The 7,719-nt window shown below is 41.6% G+C and overlaps 1 pseudogene; it reads right to left on the reverse strand.

Annotated features, from left to right (window-relative positions):
* Positions 1-261: 261 nt before the first annotated feature.
* The window catches only part of LOC102013943, a 19,274-nt pseudogene continuing 11,816 nt past the window's right edge, over positions 262-7,719 (reverse strand).

Below are 7,719 nucleotides of genomic sequence, written 5' to 3' on the forward strand. Positions count from 1 at the left end.
GTAACACTTTCATGAAAAAAAAAATAAATAAATAAAAGATTTGTTGGTATATGTAGCTAAAATCTGCTGTTCCAGCCCACATGTCCCCAGTAAAGAAGGGAGGCACAAACACAGATGACTACTATTGTTCACTGTCTTACACTCTTTTGGTACTAGGACACCATCACCATCAAATTTATCCCTTTTGTTATAATTATTAAATTTTTCTTTTTTTCTTCCTTTTTTGATTTCATTTGGTTTTTTCGTTTTGTTGCTGTTGTTTTATGGTGTGCCGAATACTTGGGCATATGTGATGGCCTTCAACAATCTTTTTAAGTTTTTCTTTGTTTGAATATTCTGGAAGTGAAAGGACATTAAAAGTAAAATATGAGATGTAGGTAACCCTCTGTATCTGGGCCATTTTTGGCTGTAGTCATCTTTAATTTTCCTAGTCCTCCCACGGGTGCTCTGTCTGAGCCCATTGTACACTGCAAGAAGAGTCTTTTCTGATCATCAGTAAGTGAATGAATGGTTTCTCAGAATGCCCTAATCACAACAGAGTCATGGGTTTAGGCACCATAATATTCTGTAGTTTCTTTTAGTGCCTAGAAACCTAGATTCCAGCTTCCACATACAAGCAATTCAATTTCTTCTGGTCTGAATAAGTACTTTAAAGGAAATTCATTGGTCACCATGTGAAAACTTCTACAAAAAGCCTTGAACTGTTTTTCTACTGATTTATTGAGAATGTAGTCAGATTAGAGATTGACAAATTCTTTCCTGTTTTCGTTTGTAATTGGAATTTTATCACCATTTTTCGTTAGATCTTATATCATTGGTTTACCAAAAAGTTCTGTCTGTGATATCTGGAAAGTGATCATCACATCATCTTCCACATTCCCTTCATATTCCAATAAGTCTTTTAAATTCTGATGTAAAAGTGGGTGGGAGTCTCCCAAGTCACAAAAAGTTCCTTTATTCCCCAGTAGCTTCCTGTATTCAACCAAGGAGAAATAAACCTCCAGGATACAGTTATTGTAAATAGCCAGGCCCAGTACTATGCTAGTCAGAGTAAACTGACTCTCCATTTCAAAAGAAGATGGATTAAACCAAAATAACTTTGTAGATGCATCATATGTGAACATACCAGTATCTGGATTGAAGATTTCCTCCACAATCAGCTGAAAAAAATTCCTTGGAAGCACCACCCTCATCTACTCCTTGTTCTCCTTCAAATTGCACATACAGCTGTTTCAAGTTTGCGAGATTTCCATAGCAATCATCTCTAGCTAGACAAATGCATCATCTATGGTATGGGCACAGCTGACTTTGAGTTTCAAATATGGATTCAACTGCTGTCCTTGAACTAAACTATAGAGAACACCGATTCTTCATTCACTGTACATGTGAATTCTATTGTCATACTATGATCCCAATTTTTTTGTAACAGGCAGCATTCAATATGAGGGGACATGTCATAAAAGAAAATTTGTTCTCTCTTTCTTTCTTTTTTCTTTTTGTCTTTTTGAGACAGGGTTTCACTATGCAGTTTGGGCTGGCCTTGAACTCACTTTGTGGCACAGGCTGGCCTCGAACCCACAGTGATCCTCCTGCTTCAGCCTCCTGAGTGCTGGGATTAGAGGTGTGTGCCACCATGCCCAGCTGTTCTGTTTCCACTCTGAAAAAAATCATAATCTTTATCCATTTCTAAAACATCATTCAATGGTTCATGAGTGAACTCCTCAAAAGAGATAAGTGGTTTTTGACAGCCCAGCATTTTAACACCAACTTCAGTTTCCAGTGGGGCCTCTCAAGGACCTTTTTTTTCTTTTCCAAGGACCTTTCTTTTCCATGGACCTTTCTTATTTCTTCTTTCCTCCCCCAAAAGCTCCTGAAGTGTCAACTTGCTGGGCTCAGGCATAGGCTCTTCATCATCTTCTTCATTATGATTTTTGTACCCACTTCCTCTCCCCCTACTTTTGCATTTTTAAGCACTTTGAAGCAGCAACAATGGCATCATCTTCACTCACTAGATTTAGACCATTACACATTCATTGCTTATGACTTTGTAAGTAATAAGTTGCTGAAATGTTTCCATCATTCTCTGAACCTGGCCTGTGCTGTATTTAGACCCTTGTCTAATCAGTTTTGCTTGAGCTGCCAGGAGTAACTTTTTCACTGCTTTGAAAACAATGGCAATGCCTTTTCCAGACATTTAGGACTGTGAAGATTCCTATTCTCCATTACAATGATGAACAAATTTAGATAATTAAGATCATGGGAGTATATGTTATGATATATCAAGTCACATGCTACATTAGATGACAAATATACACACGCATTAAGAAAGGCAGTCTCTGTTCTTTTCATTAGAGAGCAATCTCTATAGATCCTTCCAATAGCGTCAGTGTCTACAGACACATCATCAGGACCTAATTTTGGTAAATCGTTGTCTCTCTGTGAGCTATCATCTATCCTGGAGGAAGATGCTTCTGAATCTTCTTCCATAACAGCAGCAGAACATGCAGCTTTTTCCTTTTCATCTTTATCTTTGTCCTCATCTTTTTCTTGAGGAGATTTCAGTTCTGCTTTGGTGTGTTGTTTGACCTTCCAAAAGCTCTGTACTAATGCTGCAGCACTAGAAAAAACCTTTCCAATAACACAGACTAAAAAAGAATAATCCCCCCTCTCTACATATTTCAAGAATTTCATACACCAGCTTTTTAGTAAGATAAGTCACATCTTTTTTTTTTTTTTGATAAGTCACATCTTTAATACCAGTTCTAGCTTCTTTTCCATCCTTCTTGTTCATTTTTGTATCAGATTTGGTAGGGGCACCTTTTGAGTTCTCAAGGTAAGCTGAGCTTGCTTCTTTCCTGGAGGGATGAGCATCACAGAGTTTTGCATTAATCTTGTAAAGCTCGAGGGTTTTAATAGCTGCTTGCATTGTTATCCACACAAAGAAAAGTTGGACAGAAAGCACAAAACTCATTCATGCAGGCCTCATTTCCACAGCCCCAGTTAACTGGTGATAGTAGCGTTCTATTAGATGCTTTGCAGCTGTTCGCTTCCTGAAGAGAAAGGATAAAGATGGCCTTAGGACTGGTCTGGGGCATTCCAACATTTAGAGTAAGTGGAGGATTTATGTAAACAATCTCGCTTTAATGAGCCATAAATCACTTGATATATTTTCCCTTGCTCCATTTATAGTAATAAACATTCAGCTAGCTTCAGTGTCGTCAGACTGGAGTTCCGGTGATCTTTTCCTAGCTGCGGCCATTTGATGACATCAGGGTGATCACAGCTTTGCTTTGAGTCACTGATTAAAAACAGGTTGTCACATGAATCTATCTGCTAACTTGATCTGATCATGAACTTAATAACTCATATTTCATCAAACTTCTAAGGAGCTGGTGAATTCTAAAATTAGCCTTACAGTTTTTTAACCTGTCGTCACTCCCAAGTCTGGGATGTGGACTCTTGGGTTCCAGTTGCCCCCTTCACGTCTGCCCTCCCATCAGCCACCTTCTGGTTTCCAGTCACTTTTGCCACCACAGGGGCTCATGTGGGACCCACAATGCCTTCTCCAAAGCCCAGGCCAGAACACAGAGCACCTGGGTTTCCAAAAACCTGGCGCTTCTCACCAGCCCAATCCCAATAATTTTCCCAGTAACAACCTTTGTAACTATTGACCAGTTGACATAAAAATTCATATGGAAATATAAAAAGTGAGAATAGTAAAAGTAATTTAGAAAAGGAAGAACAAAGTTAGGGGACTTACATGATCTGATTTCATTATATGTTACATATATTTACTATTTACTACCTCAAATTTACTATAAAGCCACAGTAATCAAGATAATGTGGTACTGGGTAAAAGGAAAACTTTGGACATCTTCCATAACAAAAAATGTCCAAAAAAATGGGACAGACTAGAAATCCCAGAAATAGGCTCCTATAAATATAGACAATTGAATTCTGGCAAAGATGCAAAGGCAGTTCAATAGAGAAAGTATGAATGAACTGATTGGATATCCACATACAAAAGTGAACTTTGACATATATCTCACATCCTGTACAAGAAAATATCTTCAAATGAATCATACAGCTATCTGTAAAATATACACTATTAAACTTCCAGAAGAAAACAGAAAATCTTGGTAGCCTTGGGATAGGTAGAGTTTCCAATCTCGGCACTGTTGCCAAAGGCCCAGTAGCTCTTTGCTGTGAGGTGTTCTTTACCCCATAGGACACTTAGCTGCAAAATCTCTAGATGTGATAACCAAAAACATCTCTAGACACTGCTAAATGTCTTCTAGGGGTGCAATGGTCCTGAGCTGAGAACGACTGGGGTAGGCAGAGCTCTTAGGAAGGACACCAATACAGAACTCACAAGAGACAAAAATAAACATATTGGACTTTATTAAATTTATAACTTTTCTTCTGTAAATTCAGTGTTATAATCATTGCAAAGACAAAGCACGGCTGGTAGAAAATGTTTGCAGATCACATACTGGCATGGAACTTGTATCCAGAATATGCAAAAAACATTTAAAAACATCAGTAGGAGAACAAATAATCCAATTTTCAAAAACCCACAAAGGGTTTGAGTTGATATCCCATCAGGGAAGAGAGAAGGATGGCAAGTCCATGAAAAGGTGCTCTACACCATCAGTCACTAAAGAAATGCAAATCAAATCCACAGTGAGATCCTCTATCTGCCTACTGCAAAGAGTGAAAAGAGAACAAAACAGTAGTAGCAAATAGGACACTCCACAGTGTGGGTGGATCACAGACCCATGGGCCTAGCACCTGCAGGACAGTGCACAGGATGCAGTGCCTTGTGTGTCAGGGTGGGCATCGGCCTTAAAGAGTGTTGGGGTGAGTCTAGTGGATGGACAACTGGTGGTCAACTTGTAACACCCAGCTGAACTGAATTAGTGTGGTGCTGGGTGTGAAAGGCCCACCTGAGAATTATTGCCAATGGTATAAAAGGAGAACTGGAGAGGAAGAAGTGATGCTCTTGGTTCTCCTGGAGAAGCTTGTCACACTGGCTTTCCTGATATGAATTCAGTTGTTTTCATTGTCAGAGGAGTTCAGGACCTTAATGTCACTGAGAATGGCTGTGGCGCTTTTTGGGGGAGCTCTGGTCCTACTTTGAGTGTCACTTTCTGGTTCCAGTGCAGGTCCCTCAGCCTGCTGGCACAGATCCTTCATCCCTCTGGCACAGACTTTCTACCTTCCACCCCTGACCTTCAGGCCTTCCCAGATGCAGATCCTTGATATGGACTTGTATGAGACATTGTCATGGGTTCTTGGCCTCCAGTTGAACTCCTTGGGGACATTTCTATGGGCTCTAGGTGTTCAACTAGACTCATGCAGGACTTTGCTGTGGGATCCAGACCCTCAGCTGGATTCTTCGGGTCTTTGGTGTGTGGACAGATTTCCTGCACTCTTTGTATTTGACTCTTTGGACAACTATTATAAAATAATCCTATAAATTATGTGTCCTGTATTAAATTGTTTCCCTTCTGGAGAGAAAAAGCTACAAAGAATGGCTTTCACCCCAGATAGCTCACTTGAGATGGTAGTAAGAATTGCCTCCTCAGTACTCTATAGCCATGATGAGGAGGAGGCCAAGGAGAGAAAACAAAGAGACTGAGAAAAAGCAGCTGCTTTTGCTGCACCACTAAGAGAAACAGATCCCAGGTCTGATTCCCGGGGCTCCAAGAAGAACTCGACAACTGCATTCATCTGCTACCACTGTTAAAAGCCAGGCCACCTCAAGAGGAACTGCCCTAAGAGGCCCCATGGGCCATGCCCTGGATGCAAAGGAGACCACTGGAGATTGGACTGCCCTCTGAGGTGGAGGCCCCAGAGCTCAGACCCATGCTACCAGTTAGTCCAACAGGAATGAGAGGGCTTAGGGCATGGTCTGCCTTCTCCCTCTGGCCAGACCGTCATCTCCATCGAGGAGCCCTGGGTAATCATGACTATGGAGGAACAAGAAAACAGCCTGTTGCTAGACACAGGTGCAAGTCTCTCGGTCCTTCTTTTCAATCCTGGCCTTCCTTCCAGCCATCATACCTCAGTGAAAGGAGTCACTGGTGAGGAGGTAATATGCTATTTTTGACAACCCTTAGGCTGTAACTACTTATTAGGTCCTTCTTGCATATCTCTGTCTTCCTGAGAAACCACTTTGAAGATACCACCACGTATTACAGCAGCCATTGATATTTTACTACTAATCTATCCATAACTGTGTAAAGTTTGTAATGTTCCTATCCTATTTCATAAATGGATGTATGTTTATTATTATGTGTTTCCTACAACAACCATTGAGAATAGTTAATGATTTTTCAATAGGTCACTCATGTATAGCTCTATTTATTTTCTTTAGAAGCCACTTTGAAGATACCAAAGTATAGTACAACAACTCTTGATAATCTCCTACCTCTTTTGTCTGTAACTCACTATTATTTGTCTATTTGTTTTCCTGAGAAACTATTTTGTAGATAATAATATGTAAAACGATAACCATTGATAATTCCCTACCATTTTGTCTGTAATTTGCTAAGTCCCCCCTATTATTATGTTATCCTTCTTTTATTCTTTAAAATTAAAAAAAAAAAATTGTTTCCCTTGACTGCAACAGGTGTGGGTTCTTTCACCTATGGGTGAAAGGCGACAAAGAAAACCAAAGGGTACATGGATGCCCAGGGATGGTAGAGCCTCTCCATGAAGTTAGACTGTGGGCCCAGGAGCCTCCTCAGTCAGCTTCTGCACTGCTTGAGGCCACAGGTCTAAGCTAGCTCCACTGGTTTGTGTAAGTGCATGTGTGTCTGTGTCTATGTGTGTGCCTGTGTCTATGTATATCTATGCATATGTGTGCTAAGCCTGTGTGTGCATGTGTCTTTGTCCATGTATATGTGCTTCAGTGTGTATTTACAAATGCATCTGTGTGTCTGTCCCAGTGTGTCTGCGTCTTTCAGTGTCTTGGTGTGTGTTTTCGAGTGTGCCTGTGGGTAGGGTTTCAGTGGTCTCTGTGTCGAGCTGTATGTGTCGGTATGCATGTGTTTTGTGCATGTGTGTGCACGTGAAGGAAAGACAGGGCAGGGCTTGCAGCCTGATCTCTTGGGAGCAAAGCCCTAGGGCTGGGGCACAGGGTAGGGCCTAAGTGGGGCCGGGCAAGGCGTTTTCAGTGTCTGATGAAGCAGAGCAGAAACAGAAGCTGGAATCCACCGCCGGCAGCACAAGCCCTGCCCAGAACAGGTTCCACCTGAACCAGCACTGCCCAGTGCCCTGAGGGGTGGGGGAGGCTCTTGAGGAGAGGCTGTGGGGTGGGGCTAGCACTAACTGAGCAGCCTGCTCCCCATTCAGGACCAGGTCTGCTGCCTACTGTCCATTGTCTGCCCAGGCTATGGTCTTGTTCCAAGTCGCACCTGGTCTACTTCCCCTGGAGTCTGCATACCAGCTGGCAGTGGCCAGCCTTCTCTAGCCCACTGATGCATCCCCACACTGGGGTAACATGGCCAATTGTGTGCTCTCTGCCCAGACTGGCTCAGGGAAGAGAGAACCCAAGGGTTCTCTATCCTATACACAAAGCATCCAGTGTCCACTCCAGGAAGCCTCTTCCCTTGTTGTAGTTTGGGGTTTTGCAAGGGGAACAATATAATACAGGACACATATTTTATAAGATTATTTATAATAGTCACCCAAAGAATCATATAGAAAAAGAGT

This window comes from Chinchilla lanigera, unplaced genomic scaffold (assembly GCF_000276665.1).
Source record: "Chinchilla lanigera isolate Chin_1 unplaced genomic scaffold, ChiLan1.0 scaffold00021, whole genome shotgun sequence".
In the NCBI taxonomy this organism is placed as follows: domain Eukaryota; kingdom Metazoa; phylum Chordata; class Mammalia; order Rodentia; family Chinchillidae; genus Chinchilla; species Chinchilla lanigera.